The 19919-nt window shown below is 45.2% G+C and overlaps 1 protein-coding gene across 3 annotated transcripts in view; it reads left to right on the top strand.

The window, feature by feature from the left end:
* The first annotated feature begins 7229 nt into the window (after positions 1-7229).
* Positions 7230-19919, top strand: part of LOC119442562 (histone deacetylase 6-like) — a 45741-nt gene continuing 33051 nt past the window's right edge. The window contains exons 1-6 of one of the 3 annotated variants that reach the window (XM_049662235.1): positions 7230-7453; positions 8785-8860; positions 12754-12841; positions 13524-13564; positions 17787-17887; positions 19380-19451. The gene's annotated coding sequence lies outside the window, so the exon portion shown is untranslated. The remainder of the gene's footprint in view (positions 7454-8784; positions 8861-12753; positions 12842-13523; positions 13565-17786; positions 17888-19379; positions 19452-19919) is intronic. The other 2 variants (XM_049662233.1, XM_049662234.1) reach the window with 2 other exon arrangements.

The raw sequence follows: 19919 nt of genomic DNA, 5'->3' as shown, positions 1-19919 counted from the left end.
TCTGTCTGTCTGTCTGTCTGTCTGTGCATGATGTCAGGTCTTCAGCTTCCATGAAATGTTGTTTTGTTTACTAAAAGCACGGTTACGAGGAATAAATGTCCTCACATTGTTTTTATTGGTTAAACAGAAGTTTTATTTCGTTAAAGCGACTGGCGGGCACATGCCGACTAATTATATAAAACTTAACGCTATCACAATGGTTAAGAAGACGATTGTCAAGGCGACGGCCGTCCGCGAAGCGTTTTCACGCACGAAAAACTCGGTAAATCTAGCCAGCAAAAAAAAAAAAAAAAAAAAAAAAAAGAAACAGAGAATTTGAAGACGCACGCGCTTTACGTGGATTTCTCACTGATGTGATGAAATGCAGTCGGTGCTTTCTGCGTTGAAGGTCGAGAGGGCTATATATATATATATATATATATATATATATATATATATATAGAGAGAGAGAGAGAGAGAGAGAACAACGGAGAAAGGAACGTATTTCTAATGGAAAAGGTATGTAAAATTGCTATCACGAAAGAGTGCACAAGTTCATTCAAACGCAATGAAAACAGTAATGAGAGGAAGATGGCAGACATGCCACGGCGTCCTTGATTCCAGCGCACTCACACGCACACACGTTCGACTCAATCAAATGCAAGTGAACCCTGGCAGAGAGGCATGCGCTTGCGATGTTTCCTGCACAAACATTAATAGCAAGCGTACGCGTTTACGTATTCCATGCGCAAGTCTACCTGCGTGTTTTCAGCCAAAGTGCAGCTATTATGCAAGCGCGGTGATAAGAGCAAACGATATTTAAATGGCCGCACAGAGCAATATCTTGGTTCTGTGTAGTGTGTTCGCGGACTATTAATTGATTGATCCATAAATCGATGCCAGTAATCGATCCTCGTGCCTTGCAAAGAGTACTTTAAGGCGAGCAGTGAGAACGTCATTGTGTGTTTTGTGATCTGTCTATAGGACCCCAGAAGTTTGTTGAGCGAAACAGCAGCGAAGTAAATGGACAGTTTGGGCGAAGCAGAGAGCATGCTTAATATGTGAAGCAGGAACGATTGGAGTCACTGTGTCGAAAGAATAATTACGGCTGTGGAGGAAACTGTTTCAAGGCACAGAGGCCCTTTATCGCCAGCTATAGTGTAGTGATGAAGCTAACAGGCGCCCATTGGGAAGATTACGTTGATGTTGAGATCGCCGAATATTTGTGACGAAATGCGAATCGAACATTGCTGTTTCCAATCGAAATTTCAGAATATTGATATTCAGTTCCTTCAGTTAGTCAGTTCTGGTCCCATATAAGGGGCTGCACTACGCCTGCCCGAGAATTAAAAAAAAAAAGCTAAGGGAGAACTGTATGACAGCGGCCTATACCTGCCATTTCTAGTACTTGCTATTACTACTACCCAGAAAGAAGCACTTCGCTATTCCAGCGAACAGTGTACCGAGTGAAGGATTAACATCTACTATATGATGCACCGTTGCTTCGCAGAGAAAACGGTTACTAAGCGAGCACGTAGAACAATTATTATCATCACTAGCATTAATTCATAGGTAAGTGAACAAACTCATGCGTCGGCTCCCTCCTTGAGACTCACTAAGACACCGAATCATACGCCATGTCTGAGTTCGAGTGAGCCTGGAAGTCTGAGATTCAGCAAGTTCGATTGCACGTGAGGCCGATCTTTTCTTAGTACGTCCAAGCGAGTTGATATGGATATTTGTTTGGGCCTGAGCGAACCGAATGTGAGTCCGAGTGACAGTGAGTTGAGTGAGTGTTGATGAATCGGAGCTCGTGTAAACCTGAGCAAGTTCATGCGAATCCAAATCGCATTTGATTTCATTTTTTTTTCTCAGTTCAAAATACAATGCGTGAGTCTGCATACCAGCGACTCCAACTGAATCTAGACTCGCATTCACAAACATTTTTTTAGACTAGGATTGTTCACAAGAAAAAATTCCAGCCAATCCTCATGCTGGACATACTATTCGCTAAGGCAGCCGCCAAAGGAAAAGAGCACTTACGTATTCGGGCCTTGACTCTTTGTATACATGAGTGGAGGCTACATGCCAGGCCAACTTTATATATATATATATATATATATATATATATATATATACAGTGATCAAAGTTAAGTCGACAGGTTCTTTTTTTAATTAGGCGCTTAAATGTACGTGAGGACCACCTCTACAGTAAGGTTATGCGCCCAGGGGGACACAGACCGAGGTGGTAATGATTGATGTCGGTGGCTTAATTAACTAAACTTGAATAATTAACTATTTAGTGGCTGCAGTGAGCAGGCATGTTTATATTGAACAGTTAGACGCAATCGTGTTTCTGCACAGTTTCATTTGGCAAAATTCTTCTAGCGCATCCGTACTCCGAGATATCGAACTACGCATGCAAGACAGTGAGGACCGGCGCAAAGCTCCTCCATTTTGTAACGCTGCTGTTGCGTGCGGCGTTCGCGCTGTGATATCTTGATTTCGCCAGTCGAGAGGTGAAGGGGGACAGTTATCATCTTTGCCAATGGCTCCGCCTCGTTGTCAGACTAAACGCCGCACGCAACAGCCGCGTCACATCAAGGGAAGAGCTTTGCGCCAATCCTAACTCTCTTGCATGCGTAAACATGAGAACGACAATTAAAATTGTCTCAATTAAAATTGGCCGCGCTCACGTTGCAGCGCGGCCTCCTCCTTATAGAATTTGTCGAGGGATCAAGTACATGAATAATAACTGCATTGCCAATGCCATTGTATGTGAGGTGCCGCAAACGAATTATTGAACGCTACGCGCTGTCAAGTACAATACGCATTTTTTCATAACAGAATTTATTCGTATGTCCCAAAAATTGTGGCAGAAATAACTGATATCAATACTTTCGCGCTTTTTTTTTGTCTCTTGAATAAGCAAAGAAAATATCACACGAACTTTAGAACTGTATCAGTTCGAAGCCAGAAAAACAGTGCATGCGGCTGATATGAAAAACGTAAAGGTCATGAAATGGACAAGTTGAGGACAAATATTTTGATGAATATTTGCCATTCAAGAACCTTGTTTACATTTTTGTACATATGCAACGACCAGGGAAAAAGCTTAATGACGCTCTCCTTCGTTGCAATAGATTGCGCAAGAGCAGCTGTTACCGGTCGTGTATTGTAATTACACCGAGATTATAGTCGCAACAGTGAGTACATATAAAAAGCAGGAGTTCTGAAAAATATACATTAGAAACGCGAGGATAAATTGGAATATATACAAATGCGAAGATACAACTTGATAAAGGGCAAAAAAGTGTCGCTGGAAACAAAGTTCACTGCTTGTATACACTAAACCTCGCAACAAGATATTTGAATATACGCAAGTCTCCAATAAATCTACGTATTTACGCAAACGTCTCTGTACGCGTATATAATGCGTCAAACAAGACAAATAAGCATGTTGCGCAGTCACAGATAGTAAATTTTACGCATAGAAAGACAGACGATCCAGGCAAGAACAACACTATGATAGCAGAAATCATGATATGTACTTGGGCCATGTGGCGGTCGCGACAGCACCATATGGGTGAAATAATGGAGGAATAATTCAGAAATCAGTACGGAAATATGTAATTTACCTGCCTGCAGAGCGAAAACAAATATTCTGCACCCAAAATTAAAGAAGGGTATTGCTTCGGTTCAAAAAAGCAGTAAAAGCAAGTGGCTAAAAAGGAAAGAAAAGGCCAAACGAAAGCCACAGATGATGCTTCAAGTTGAACTACCCAATATCCGAGTGTGTTTGTTGGGAAACGCCGCGTGGGCCGGGTTTTCAATGAGCAAGGTCGGTCAAAATTGGTTATTGATGTCCTCGTAATTTCGTATTCGCATGATAATTTTGATCATGATGCTAACTGTTAGAATAAACGGCGAAAATTTCTGCTGTTTTAAAAGCTAATGAACAGTCATACTTTTTCATAATTACGAGTTTATGGACCTGAAGGAACAGAGCTTTTTACTTGCATTGATTTTCGCCGCTTCGCTATCTAAAGGACAAACTTCACTCGGCGGGGAAGTTTAGCGAAGCAGTCAATGACTTCGGACACGTTGATGCCGACGTCTCTGTGGGCGTATAGAAGCACCAGCCTAATCATGCGTTCCTCAGACATTGTAGAGCGCAAGTAATTTCTTAGTAATGCCATGTAAAAATATTCTCTCTGCACTGGCAGTGGTCACTGCAAGGGTGACTAGAATGTGCAGCAGTTTGTACACATTTACATAGAACTTGCAGTCGCAATGAGAGAGGGCATCTGTATATTCCGGTGCTAAAACCCGAAAACACCCCTTCGATGTCGTTGGCATCCTTGTTTAGTTACGTCGCACAAACTGTAAGCTGTTCGATTCCAGCAATATCCGTCGTTTCGTCAGCGAGTATGGAGAAACAGCCTGCAGCGTTTACTTTTGCATCTAGGCTTTCTTTGATAATTTCACCACAAATTTCTATAATTTGGTTATGTACATCTGGGCTTAAATACGAGGCATTAGTGGGGCAACCTTGTAAATGGTTCTTCTGATCTCCACCATCAGCTCGGCTGCGAAGAAGTTCTCTGAAAATACTAGTATTTTCAGCGGGGGCTTTGCTTAAATCCATAGGACCACTGTCCCTATGGCGACGGAGAGCCAGACTTTGTCGCTCGCAAATAGAACTGCCTCAATAATAGGCCGTTAACTTTCTTCTGTTTTCTCTTATTTTACTTTGCCTGCCCTGGTCCAGCTGATTGATCACATTGGGCGCGCTTGCTGAATATGTTTGGAGAAAATTAGCAGCTGCCAGCTGACAATCACGGATATATTTAGTATTTTCGTGTGTGGAAGATTGCGAGCGTGTGCTTCGATTTCTGGAACGGCTTGGACACGAGGGCTCCAGTGCGCGCATGTTGGCCCAAGAACATCAAACCCATAAAGTTCCAAGATTGAAAATCTAAAGCACACCTTTGGAAATGTCAGTGCACCTTTCGCTTCAAAAGTTTATCAGCGCTTTATACCGATAAAGTTTCGGCATTGAAATCCATGCGCTCCGTAGATTCCGCTGCGAGATGCCGCAACGCGCCCGCTCGCTATCGAAAAGCCCTTGAAAGTTTGTGCTCGGATGTGTCTCGTTAGGTTGTGTGACTCCAGGTGCGAGGGCGTTGCCACGAAACCCAGCCCGAGTTCGCAATGTTCGTGCCGAAATGTCTTTTCGAGCTTGAAAAAGACAGTGTAGACAAAATCCAGAATGAGTTCCGGTGCCAGTGGTAGTTTTGGTTGGCGGTGCATGCCAGCACGAAAAAATTTCGGGGAGGGGAGGGGGGAGGAGGGGCTGAAGCCTCATCAGCCGCCCCCCACCCCTGGCTACGCCCCTGGATCGCGGGATCGAATCCCGGCCACGGCGGCCGCATTTCGATGGGGCGAAATGCGAAAACACCCGTGTACTCAGATTTAGGTGCACGTTAAAGAACCCCAGGTGGTCCAAATTATTCCGGAGTCCCCCACTACGGCGTGCTTCATAATCAGATCGTGGTTTTGGCACGTAAAACCCCATAAATTAATTTTTTTTAGACTGGGAAGGCCTAGGAGTGAGGATCCACTGCGAATGTCTCAGCAACCTTCGGGTTTGCAGTTGACATTGTTCTATTCAGCAACAATGGAAACGAATTACAACAAATGATTGAGGACCTCAACCGAGAAAGTGTAAGAGTGGGGTTGAAGATGAATATGCAGAAGACAAAGATAATGTTCAATAGCCTAGCAAGAGAACAAGAATTCAGGATAGACAGTCAGCCTCTAGAGTCTGTGAAGAAGTACGTTTATCTAGGTCAATTACTCACAGGGGACCCTGATCATGGCAAAGAAATTTACAGAAGAATAAAATTGTGCTGGAGTGGATATGGCAGGTATTACCAGATCTTGACTGGGAGCTTACCACTGTCGTTGAAAAGGAAATTTACAATCATTGCATTCTACCGGTGCTAGCATATGGGGCAGAAACTTGGAGGTTAACAAAGAAGCTCGCGAACAAGTTAAGAACCGCACAAAGAGCGATGGAACGAAAAATGTAGGCCTAACGTTAAGAGACAGGAAGGGAGCGTAGTGGATCAGGGAGCAAACGGGGATAGCGGATACTCTATAGTTGACATTAAGAGGGGAAAATGGAGCTGGGCAGGCCATGTAATGCGTAGGATGGATAACTGGTGGACCTTTTAGGAGTTACAGGATGGATACCAAGAGAAGGGAAGCGCAGTCGAGGACGGCAGAAAACTAGGTGGGGTGATGAAGGAAATTGCAGGTGCAAGTTGGAATCAGCTAGCGCAAAGCAGGGTAATTGGAGATGGCAGGGAAATGCCTTCGTCTTGCAATTGACATAAGTATAGGCTTATGATGATCTCGGAGCACAGACACGCTAGAAGAATTCTGCCAAATGATACTGTGTAGAAACACGACTGCGTCTAACTTTTCAATACAAGCATGCCTGCTTGCTGCAGCCACTAGAAGGTTAATTATTCAATTTTAGTTAATTAAGCCACCAACATCAATAACAACCACCTCATTCTGTGTCCCCCTGGGCGCATAACCTTACTGTAGAGGTGGTCCTCACGTACATTCAAACGCCTAATAAAAAAGAAACTGTCGACTTTACTTTGATCACTCTGTACATAGCGAGAGGGAGAGAGATAAAGCATGGAGGTCAACCAGACGCACGTCCGGTTCCCTAACCTGCACTGGGAAAGGGGATAAAACGACGAAAAGAGAGCAAGAACGGGGAGAGAAAGAGCCTACCAGTTGTGCGATCACGTGAAGCAGCGTACCGAGTCTATAAACGGTCTGGAGAGACCTGCCGACTTGACGAACTGTATTAAAAGCTCTCATTGGTTTCGTTGCTCTCGGTGCGAAATATTTTATGTTTTAGCGAAAGGCCTACTTTGCTTCTTCACTAATCGGTATTGAGAGCACTCCGCATACGCATATTGGCGTCTATGCAAGTTTGGCGGTGGCGCGCTTTAGTAGCACGCGCTTGCCTTCAGAGCAGTATGAATAAACTAAATAAAAAAAAAAAACTTGAAACATAATTACTGAAGCACACCACGCAAACATTCGCGCGTACCCGTTTCCGCTGCACAGCCCCACTAATGCTGCAACGAGCGCAGCTGCAGCGTACAGCGTCGAAAGCGTTTGCTGCAGTCAGCGGGATGTCGCGCAGGGGCGCGGTCAGGTGATTCGCGCACATGCTATATAAACGATAGCACGTATACATACCTGCGATAAGCCGGCACCGCAAAGTTACACTCCGTTCCTCAGCACCCTCCGCTGTGAGTACACGTTCGTTCGGAGTGAGGGGCTACAGCAGTAAAACAAAAAGCGTGCCTTCACGCGCGCCTGGAACTAGAGAAACAAGCGTGTCGGACGTCGTTACACATCTCTTCGACTATAGTACTCTAAGGTAGGTGTTTCTCGAAGTCAGTGTAGACTCCGCCATGGAAGTGGCCATGTTGCTAATTTTGCATGTTTCGTTTCTATATGTGCTTAAAGGAAACCTAAAAATAGTGGGGCCCGAGGGTTTTGTCAAAGCTTGTTCTTCCTTATTTTGGACTTCTTTGCTGGCGCTCCTTGCGTTAAAAATGAAATTAAATTCTGGGGTCTTAGGTGCTAAAACCGAGATTTGATTGCGAGGCATGCTATACAGTAGGTGACTCGGGAATAAATTTGACCACCCGGGGTTCACGGGTGGATTTTTTTTTTTGCATTTCGCCCCTCATCGGAATGCGGCCGGCCCGCGGCCGTGGTTTGTTACCGCGACTTCGTGCTTAGCACCACAACGCCATAACCGCTAAGTCACTGTGGTGGGTTGCACTGCTTGCGTCGTGATACGAGGAGCGTGGCAAGCACTTTGCAGGTTGGGAGTGGAGCAATGATCACGTAGGCTTCGTATCATCGGCTCCACACACTGCATCGAGTTCTACAGGTCTCTTCAGTTAATCGGCTCCAGCTATATACTCCGGATCACCAACTTTGCGCGCTGGCAGTGGAGACTATAGAGCACGTTTCAAGGTGATGAAGAGGTCGTGAGCAGGCCAGGCCCTGTTGCCTCTGGCCCGCTATAGTTCTCGACGAAGCGTGTTCATGGCATTTAAAGTGAAGTGGGAACTGTAAATGTATTGATCAGAAAAAGTGTAGCAGATCGATCACGAAAAAAATTAATAAATTCTTCAAATAAAAGGAAATGAGCGGCTCACTAGTCAGGAGGGACGTTAAATATAGATGCGTAGTGCGTTTTGAAAGCTTACACAGACGATAGAGAAAGAGGCAGACAGATACAAACACATTGCTACACCCCCGTGAGGAAGTTGTAGTTGCAAACATAGCGTGCTGGCTGCGAGTTTGAACTTGACAGTGCGCGGGCGTTTGTATTGATGTACAGTATTAGGCATCATTGCCCGTATCAGGCACCGACGCCTAATGTCGTTATTGTTTTCCACGAAAAACTCCTGGAATCCTCTTGTTGTCTAGCCTCTGTGCGGCGCAACCTGAACTGATGGTGGCGCCACGTTCACCACATCGTGTCTGATTCTTCTCTTCTGCTCAGTCCCTTATTAGAAAGGGAAGTGTGCGTGCTATCAAGACTTAAAAGACGTAACTTCCTTTTTTTTCAATGTATTGTTATCGGAATAATTAAATAACCTGTTCGTTTTTTGCCTGCGCTTTCGCTCAATAGCAGTCCAGCGCTGTTACCAATCCCAGCAGTTTGTCTTAGTGTTCTTCTTTTCTGCGCAGAGTTCTCTTTCAGAATGGCTGCCACGTGCTACGTAACTGACAGTGTTATGCTGAAACACTGGAATCCGCTGAAAAAGTAAGCGAATAACCATGTTTCTTTGCATGCCACGTTTTCTGCGAATACAAACCAAAGTAGTATGTGTTGTTTATACAACGTATAAATATATACAACGTTATACAACGTTATACAACGTTATACAACGTTATGTAAAGTATGTACATAAATATACAACGTTATACAGAGTCTGTGTTGTTTATACATACCGAACAGAAGGAAGGCTACATGAGAGACGGCTGTCACAAGCCGCAGCTAAGAAACTGATGTTACACCTTTCTCCATATAACACACACACACTTAGCACAGAGACACGTACATACACACTAAGCTTGCAGGAAAAATAAAAGCATATGAATACAAAAAAGAGAAGAAATCTAACAAGAGGGACGCCCTATATGCTGGCGCGTTAGGTAACCGCAGTTGATAACACCATACCACGCGCGCACACACACACACACACACACACACACACACACACACACACACACACACACACCACACACACACACACACACACACACACACACACACACACGTACTACGCACACATACGCGCGCACGCACAAACACGTACGCATATCTTGCAGTATAGTACGAAAGCGAAGGGAAAAAAAAGATCCTCCTCCATTCTACCCCGTAAAAGTGGATATACAGCGAAACTGTTGCCGACGTTAGACAAGTACCACCAGCCCAACTGACGCTAGACGACGTTAGACAACCGCAAACTGCTGATGTAATACTTTTAGCCGGACAGTGTTTGCAATAATGTCGATTACGGTCGCAGCACACGCTGCGACACTGATGCAACGGGCAGAGCGCCCACGCATCAAGGACAGATACATTGTGCGCACACGCACGTCATGCGCACAATCACGTGAGCGGAAGTGCAGCATACATGCTCATTCTCCCAGGTCCTCCACCAATTAAGCGCAAGTGCCTTATTGAACCGAATTAATGTTTAAAAGTGAATCGCGTCAGAAAATGCGTAATGTCACTAAAGTGCGACTTACACACAAGCTGCAGACATGATATAGCGTCGGAGTGTAATACGAATATACGAGAAAACATAATTCGGTTACGCGTAAGCTGAAAGACAAAGCCCTTTGCCATCTGCCTTTTGATGTCTGTCGGAGCGGGCGTGGACGCTATAGGTGTGGATACTGCTTTTTGGGTGAGCACCCCACGAAAAAATCCCGACCTACTAACACTAACTAACTAACACTAACTAGAGGCTAACAGCTTCGCTGTAAAAAAAGATACAAAACACAAAAACGAGGAACTGACGCAGAAAAGGTATACACTCGCTTTATATTTAACGCACCTGCGCGAACGGCATGCTGCCGTATACACACGTGTGTGGAGGAAGAAACGACGCGGCGCTGAAGAGCGCTTTTTAATATTTTTTTTTTGTTGGAAAATAGGCAGTTTTTAGGTCTCTACATGCAGTGGGTCGGCGTCAGCGAGCGCTGCGACTCAGGTGTTCTGACAAATTACTATCTGCTGTGACCAGTGTTTACATCACTCGTAAATACAGTAGTAAGCCTAGCAGGAATAAGACAGGCCCACAGAAATATGCCAGTAGGACAACGGCTGGATCAAACGGGATAAAGTCTGACAGCACGTTAAAGGCGCGTCGCTATTCCCATTTTCTTGTTTTTGTTCGCGTTTTGTCCCCCCCCCCCCCCCCCCCCCCTTTCTGTGGTGTTTCGACGCATGAACTACAGAATAAATGCAATGAGTTCAGTTATTAATCAGCGGCGTGCTTATACTTTCTGTTGTTGCTGTACGAATTTAAGTTGGAAGAACTGGCTGCAGGTGTATAGAATCGCTTGGAGCTTTCGTGTCGCAAGTGTTCTTACTGCTTTTTTCACCATGAATGGCCACCGATTTCAGGGCACAGCAGCAACAACAAGACTAGAGAAACATCAGCCATAGAAAATGTAGAACGTTTTACGATTTGGCGTTATGAATTCCATAAGCAAAATCGCGAAGCGCATTCCATATTTTCCAGCTGTGCCCTTCCGTTGTGCTTGCGTTGATTTCGACGCGTCGCATGAATATCGACGCTAGTACCTGTTAATTTTGTTGACTGAGAAGGATAACTGTACCATTAGCAGTGTCCACATACGGTATACAGGGTGTTCTTTTTTAAGTTTTACGGAATTTTTAAAAATCGCCCGTGGCAGGTAGCATAATTCTTATCGTCGAGCTGGGTTATTCGAAGAGGCGGAAATTAGTAGCACGAGAAACCGAAACACATATTCAACTAATTAACAAAATTTGAAAAATTAACTTCTTAGTTAATTACTTTACGACACATATTGTAATTTACGAATTGTAGCCGGTGAGTTTGCAAGACGCATCCACTTCAAATGAATATCCAGGATGACACCAGTTTCGAGATATTATTTCCCAAAGTGTGGGATGAAATACATGGGCGTTCCATTTACTTAAGTGGAACAACAGTGTATTTTTGCGGCGAGTTTGATGGCGCATATCTCCAAACTGGTGTCATTCTGAAAATTCATTCCAAGTGCATACGCCTGACAAGCTCACCGGCTACAATTCGTAAATTGCAATATGTGTCGTAAAGTAATTAACTAAGAAGTTAATTAGTGAATTTGTATTTCGATTTTTCGTGCTACTAAAGTCCGTTTCATCGAATAACCCAGCTCTAAGATAAGAATTATGCTATCTGCCACAGGCGATTTATAAAAATTCCGTAAAACTTAAAAATGAGCACCCTGTATATCACACTACGAACTGAAACAGCATGGTTTCTGGCATACATCTTTCATGACTTTCACGTAGTCGCCCTCCGTTCCCTTTGAGGACGCCATCTACTACTGTGACAGATAAATTTTATTTAATTTAGCTTATAGTCGTCTACACAAGTCACCAGACGTGACTGAAGGCTTCAGACAACATTACTCTTTCCTATTTCTTTCTGGTCTCCGAAATTAAACAAAATGTTTTTGCGCTTAAAGGCCACGAAATGACGTATACCACGCGTGCGCTTTCTGACTTGAGCTTGTTTGCTCTTGTCGAATCGAAACGGTTCAAAAAGGTCCGACGCTCGACAGATCCGCCGTGCGTATGTGTGTTTATGTATTATTCCCGTATCAGCGTCTTATATTGCGCTAGACTAGCAGTTCAAGATTCAAGATAGACGAGCCCTCATCGCAACTCTAAAGCGGGTACGATGAATATCGAAAGCTATGACGATGAATATCGTTGAGCATTTGGTTATAAGTGTCGCGCGCGCTCGAAAAGCAGACACGAGTGGAACTGCCGTTTTTAAAATTAACTGGCCACGGTGATTTACGTCACCGACCAATGACACGCTCGGCAGGCAGCATGCTCAACGTAAAACACGCGTGGGGGCTGACACCAACGCGACCGTCGACACCCCCTATTGGCCCGCTAGGGGAATGATCGGCGCTGGTATCATCCGCGCTGGTATCAAGAGAAGGTATCATCCTCTCGCGTACGAGCAGTTTGTATACACTCGCGACGAATGTGAGAGGGAACGACGAATTTATCCTCAAGAAAGGATTACTCGGGGCGTGCGTATTTAAATTTCACCCGCGAGCGTACTGTAAATAAATAAATTAGCTTTGCTGTTGAGTATTTGGTTTCATATAACACTTTTAGGCTCGGCAGAGATGGTTAGCCGCTGTGGCCTCTTGAATGCATATCTGGGCGATTCCTTTTCGGGAGGGAGAGTGCATCAAAAAACCACCCTACGACTCAGTTGAAACGGATAAATCTTTTCACCTGTGTCTCCTTATTCCCTTCCTTGAGCTGGTAGCAAATGGAAGGTGCCTATCTTCTCCATTTTTACTTATCCGTTCTCTCCATCTTTTTTTTTTTTTTTTGACCAGCTTTTTTCTCTTCCTCATAATACGCAGGTGGATGCCAGAGAGGCCCAAAAGGCTGCAAGTCGCCCACGAACTGCTACAGACAAGAGGACTTTTGGATAGGGCGCTCATCTTAGAGGTTTTCTGCAACACGTTGTCTCTTTCTCCTTTATTTTTATTTTTCTATTTTGCTTTAGCTTACCGTATACTTAGAACTGCTAACAGTGCACATTATTTGTTCAATACCCGACGTGCTAAGATGCAGATGGTGTGAGGTGTCAGTCGAAAGAAAGACACGAAGAAAGTTGCAAACGAGGCTCGTTCGCGGTGCATAGAATGTACTGAGGAATCGTCTATCTGTGAAATGACAATGGAAACGAGGCAAACAACAGGACAGTGGCCGAAGGACGGGATATCAGCTGTCACAAGAATTTCTCAACTTACGTGGCAACGTTTCGTAACAATACCTTTCATTTTCCAGTATTCCAACTTTTCTTTTCTATTAATCACCTTATACTTTCGCCTACTCAAAATACCTTATAAACACCTGACCTTTTTCTATTTATCCTCCATTTCTTATCCTATCCTATGCTATTTCCGCCCATAACAGCTGCGATACTTTAGTGGAACAGGTTCAGGCTACCAATTAATTCCAATTAATGTCCCAGCGTGCAAAGGTGACGCGATATTCTGCAGATCGTTTGTTGTATGCACGTAGGGCGCTGCAAAAAATTACATGCTGCTGATTGTACGGGTTTACTCTTGTCACAAAAACGAATTGTTTGTGTGACCTGGCGTCACGTGACCATCTTCTCTTCCAGTCACGCTACGCTACCGACGAAGAACTGGGATTGGTGCACACGTGCGTATGACGCTTTTAACTGTTATAATAGCGCGATTATTCCAATTCTTTCGTTGGGCGATATCTGCAGAGCATTAGGCTTACTTATAGACAAGCAGAAACGGCTTCGAATTATAACGTTTGTCAAGTAAAACAGTTACATCTTTTTATAAAGTATCTACTTCCCCGCTCGAAAAAAAAAAAGAAGTTCTTATATATCTTTTGACTACACTGAAACTGACGCCAGCGCCATTACAGCTTCATGACGTTAAGCCCTGCAGTTGCAGGACAATAGCGTCAGACTTTTTTTATTTATTTGTTTATTTACTTATTTATTTGTATGGAGCCAAAGGTTAGCCTGTCAAAAAAGTGGTAATGACATGAATCCAACTTGTCTTGCCCTTTTGAAGGTGGTGATGCGCGTGATACAGCCCCAAGCATTAGAAAATATTACACGCTTTCAGGTGGCCTCTTGTCCGGCGAAAAAAGAAAATATGGGGTTTTACCTGCCAAAATCACGATCTTATTACGCGACACTTCGTGGCAATGGACTCCGGATTAATTTTCACCACTTGGGGTTCTTTAACGTGCACCTAAACCGAAGCGCACGAGCGTTTTGGGCATTTCACCTCCACCGAAATGCGGGCGCTGCGGCAGGGAACGAACCCGCGACAGCGAACTCAGCTCAGCACCGCAACGCCATAGCCACTGGGCTACCGCGGCGGGTGACTCTTGTCCGACAAAGACACAACAGTCACTGTTACAGGCTACGCCTGTTTAGAGCGCAGCTCTTGGCGCCCGTTCCTCCTGCGTTTAGCGTGGCGTGCCTCGGCGTTGTCCCTCGGCGTAACCGAGCGAACGAGCACAGCGAAGTATGAAAGAGCGAACGCGGGGCGCAGCGGGGGATGAAAGGCGGCGAGAGCGAAGAGAGCGCGAGGGGGAAAGCGGAGGAAGCCACTTTGAAGCACAAACCAGATGGCGCTCCCGTCCGCGCCTCCGCGGCCGCGGCAGCACCGGCCATGCGGGGAAAAGAAAAAAAAAAGAACCAGAAAGCTCGCATTCGCGCATAGCGTTTCCCGGTAAAGATTACGATTGCATAAGCTGCAGTTGCCGGGAAGCAGCGACTGTGTGGCTGGTCTATTTATAGCATCGCGGCGTCGCGGCCCCGCCAGTCGGTGCGGTGATCGGTTCGATGCCTCAATATATTGCGAAATGAAAACAATTATAAAGCTGCGCTCAAATTTCGCATTAGGGAGTATCGTAATCATCGTGATTTACTTTTTTTGTCGACCGTTCGATGCGCGGGTTCGCTTGTGTTTCAGTAACGCTATCCTTTTCAGTCGCGAATTATAGTGCGCACTATCAATAAATTGGTAAATTTTACATATTTTATTCCAAGTTTCTACATGCCAGAAAGTCAGCATGGTATAGGTTGATCCATTGTGCATTTTTCTAGTGGGTCCTCGAAATTACAGAGTAACTAAATTTCAATTTAATGTACAGTCAGTCATGTCGCGTTAAAAAAAAAAAGAGTTGAATCACCGGCTCAAAGTACGTGTACAAGGTAAATATTGGCTGCAGGCATTACGAGGGAGGAAAGGCTATTCCTTCGCTATTGTGGAATTATGGCGTACAGAAGCAGCAGAATAACTCGATTCCGTCGATAAAATGGAGAAAGGCTTTTAATAGCACTGATACGGGCCGTGAAGACCCTGCTAACAGGCGGGAGTCCCCGTTTTCTCCTCTCGTGCTCGCCGACGCTTCTTCTTCTTCTCTTCTTGTTCCGCCGGCGCTTCCAGTGAAAATAACCTTCCCCAACGCGCAGTGAAACTAATCACGTAGTTCAAGCGGGTATAGCTTTTGGATAGGCCTTGTTATAATAAGACCTCCTTGTTGTTTCAACTTGCATGAACGGACATGACCGTCTGAACTTCTGAATACTTCAATCACCCTGGCGAGTTTCCAGTAGTTGACGGGGTGAAGTCTCGGAATGCACGATAACAACGTCGCCTTCCTTGAAGTCCGTAGCTGGTCGATTGGCCGCGAAATGAGCAGATCGTAGTTGCAGTAGATATTCTTTTCGCCATCGCTTCCAGAAGTTTTCGGTTAGAAGCTTTCTGTAGGCGTGTCGACGAATGGTATCTGCTCTCCTCGAATTACTGTCAACTTCAACCGTATCGTAGGGTATAGCAGTTAGTCGTCGTCCAAGCAACAGGTCGGCTGGAGTCAGTGTGCACGGTTCTCCTTCGTCTATCTCGACAAAAGTTAGAGGCCTGGAGTTGATTACTGCTTCGACCTCTGTCAGCACTGTCGTGATTTCTTCGAAATTGAGACAGGCTCTGCCGAGAATTTTACGCAGAGAAGTCTTCACAGATTGGACCAGCCGTTCCACCATCCGCCCCACCAAGGAGCATTCGGCACTATAAACTTCCACGAGATACCGTTAGAGGTGAGGTGGTTCGTCACGTCCTTTGCCGTGAACATGTCAAAGAGTCTCTTTAAATCTGCTGACGCTTTTTGAAATGTCCTTGCATTGTCAGAATAGATAACGCAGAGTATAGTCCTCTTCGGCCGACAAATCGTCGCAGGCACAATATGAATGATTCGAACGTCATACTTGAAACGAGTTCGAGGTGGATTGCTCGCGACACGGCACACGTGAAAAGTGTAACGTTGCACTTGGCGCCACCGTCTTGCGCGCGTGCTAGGAGAGGTCCAGCGAAGCCAACACCAACAACTTCGAAAGGGTTTGTCGGCACCATTCGGTGACTTGGTAAAGGAGCGGTCGGAGCACTTCCTGGTCTGGCAGTGAAACGTTTGCACACATTGCAGCTATGTATAACCTTCTTGACTAGAAGACGCGCTCGACAAATCCAGTAGCACTCTCCGATATGTGTAAGAGTTTCTCGTACGCCTCCGTGCAAGACTTGTTGATGAGCTCTTGTGGCCACCAGAGTGGAGTAATGGTGATTTGCGGGGAGAATTATTGGATGCTTCACTCCTAGCGGTAACTTCAGAAGTGACAGACGTCCACCGACTCTGAGGATTCCGTCGGCGTCCATAAACGGGCGGAGATCGGCAATGCGCGACGTGGGTTCTAGGGGTCGTCCTCGTGCTATGCAGTTGAGGTCTGCATAAAATTCTTGTTTTTGGACGCATTTGACCCAGTAGTGCTCGGCCCGAATTACTTCTCTCGCTTTCAGGTGGTCAATTTCTTCTGTCTTGTGTCGACAACGGTCTGTGAATCTGAACACCCAAGCTGTTATTCTTAATAGGTGCTGAAGCTTGCTGAAACGCTCAATGCATATAACTGGACTGTGTACTTTGGCTTCCATTACTACTTGAACAGCTGCTATCTCACTTCTGACAGCGTCGTTAAAGTCCGACGAAATGGATGGTTGGAGAGGCCACTTGTCCATGGATCCGTGTAGCCAGTAAGGACCATGCCACCATCTTGAGCACGAAGTCACCTTGTCTAACGTCACTCCCCGCATTAGCAAACCAGATGGATTCTCCAATCCTGGGCAATATCTCCACCGGGATGGTTCTGTTCTGCTCTTAATTTCCGTGATACGATTAGCCACAAACTGTTTCCATCTTGTGCAGTCTCCTTGTATCCATGACAATACAATAGTAGAGTCGGTCCACATAATGTACTCAATACGAAGGTTATTTAGGGCACTCTTGACGTATGTCAGCAGTCTTGTGCCAACCAATGCACCTAAAAGCTCCAAGCGGGGTAGCGTTGTTTTCTTTATAGGAGCCACACGTGACTTGGAGATCAGCAACATGGGTCGTTCATCTCTAGCCGCAACCGCGTAAATCGCCGCCGCTCCGTACGCAGCTGGGCTGGCCGCACGCAGCTGGGCTGGCCGTACGCAGCTAGGCTGGCCGTACGCAGCTGGGCTGACGGAACAGGGCGCGTCTAACACCCCGTAAAACACATTAGTGCCTTTATTAAAGGGGTCACGCGACAGCAATGCTCTGCAGTCTGAAGTGAACTCGAGTGATATTGAATAAGCAAAAGGTTCAAATGACCCGGAGCACAAAGTTCGTGGTAGCTTGTTTTTCCACTGCTAGACAGAAACGGCAAGTACAAATCGCTTACAGAAATGTCTGCGCCGTGACTAAAGGGCTATGTTCACGGAACGTCCAAAACTGCGGGAGAATGACCCTGTCCCCCCACCCTGTGCTACGTCTCCCACCTACACCCACTCCATGTTGCGTGTGATTTGATTCTCAGGAAGGAGCACATCGAGTTGGTCAGGGCGACAGAGAGTATGTACCCTGGAAGAAGTGACATTGGAGAACCACCGCCTCGATCCGGTGACCAGCATATGCCAGGTGGGCGTTTGCCAGCTAGCGCAATTCCTGCTGCTAAGGAACAAAGTCTATTCGTTTGAGTACACCGTGGTACATAAATATGTACTTCTAGGCATTAGCGGCATCGTCATAATCATCATTACAATCACCATCATCACCAGCCTTTTTATGTCTACTGCAGGACGAAGGCCTCTCCCAGTTATCTATTTTCATTTAGCCCTTCCTTGTGCTTACTGGCTCTATCGTATTTCCTGATATTTTCCATCCACCTAATCATCTGCGATCCTCGAGCGTGTTTCCCTTCTATATTCGCGCCCATTCTGCTATTCTTGTAGGCTACCTGTTACCTTATCGACTACCCGCTATCTGTTCTACGCACCACACGACTCTCGATCGCAAACATCACCTGGCTGATTGTCGAAAGTTCTCTACCCCCCTTTGCACTAATTGACAAATTAACTCACACGCTCTCTCTCTCACTCACATATATTCACGGCCTCATAAAAAAATTCCATATAACGACCAGACGCTCGGCAGCTGACATATTCGCTCACTCGCTGAACAAGCGTCGTTTGATGGCGTGTGGTTTCTTTTATGCCGAAGTTCAAAAGTTCGCGAACCGGGGAAATGTCCCCCTCTTTCGCATCACTTGCTTACTTCTTGTTTATTACATGCGAAACTTCGAAAATTTGCCAACAAGAAGAATCGGCCATCCCAAAACCACAGCTAAGAAAAATATAAAAAATAAAATAAAAAATAAATAAAAGGTAAGAAAATGACAAAACACTGTCAAATAGGCTATAAACAAAAGAACCGAATTGCTAAAGTGCAAGTCCATAGGTAGCAGAGAGTATAAAACAAACACACCCACACACACACAACTTATAGGAATAAAAAATTGACTCGTCATCCCTGCCCTGCGAAGGTGGATGTCAGTGGAGGTCTTGCAAAACCACCACTGCAACTTCTGAGGGGGATGCAATGCTTTTTTTAATGGTTAGGATGCTTGTTTTGAGCTTGTTCGTTATTGAAACGAATGCTGTTCTGTACGTTGTATGCGTGATTCCAGTGAATGTATGCTCTGCTTGCTTAACTTTGCTGAGTTCTTGTAGCCTCTGCATTACGAGGGGGATGAGCCATTGCATTTTTTGCTTGCTTAGGGAGGTATACTCCATTGCTGACGATGATAATTTTTGTTCACGGACGGACACGAAAAACGCCCACCACCAAGAAGCTAACAGCTTCACTGTAAAAAAAGATTTGTATCCAAGAACAACACAAGTATGAACAGGTTTTGAGAACATAAGAAAAAAAAATATAAATTAATGTTCGCGGAGAATGTATCAAGTCACTGTCCACTAGAACTAGCTAATTGGCCGACTCAATTGCTCACGCCAAGTTCGTTCATCGTTCACTTCTTTTTTTTTTTGCTTTGTTTTTGTTTTTTAGGTAGTGATCTATGAAACATGGCGTAGAAGCTGTGGTGGATGTTTCTTTGTCACTCTACGCGCAGGAAACGAATCAGTGCGCCCGTCTTGCGTGCGGCTGCTTGCTCCAGGCTGTCGACGCAGTCGTGTCCGGAAAAGTGAGTTTGACAGAATTCCTTTCTTTCCCTATTTTCCCTCTTTGGTGCATACACGCTTTTAAAAACAAGGTTCTTGTCCTTACTATCCGGTTGTCCCACTGTTTACCACCTTAGAATAACCGCAGTCGGTAACGGTAGAGTTAGTAGCATTACTGACTAAACAAGCTAGTTGCCGTTACAAATGGGTTTCAGCTACCAGTTCCAAACTCACTTAGCATCACGTGATGTAGAGTTTCTCACCTATAATACTTATATCGGATCCACTCTGGAATATGCCAAAGCTGGTCCGATGGGGGTCCGAGCCGGCGGTGAGCCACGAAAGCGCCGTTATAGGCTAGAAACTTGGAATCCGGTGATGCTAACTGCATTTGGACTTCCCTGTTTTGCTGTCTCTTAGGGCTTCGGTACAAGGATACTGCAATAGGAAGGTATAGTGATGCCGTATTAAATTTTGTAAGCGAAGAGAGA

This window comes from Dermacentor silvarum, chromosome 2 (genome assembly GCF_013339745.2).
Source record: "Dermacentor silvarum isolate Dsil-2018 chromosome 2, BIME_Dsil_1.4, whole genome shotgun sequence".
In the NCBI taxonomy this organism is placed as follows: Eukaryota; Metazoa; Arthropoda; class Arachnida; order Ixodida; family Ixodidae; genus Dermacentor; species Dermacentor silvarum.
The sequence above is the reverse complement of the archived record's forward strand: the minus strand, read 5'-3'. Positions and strand labels throughout refer to the sequence as shown.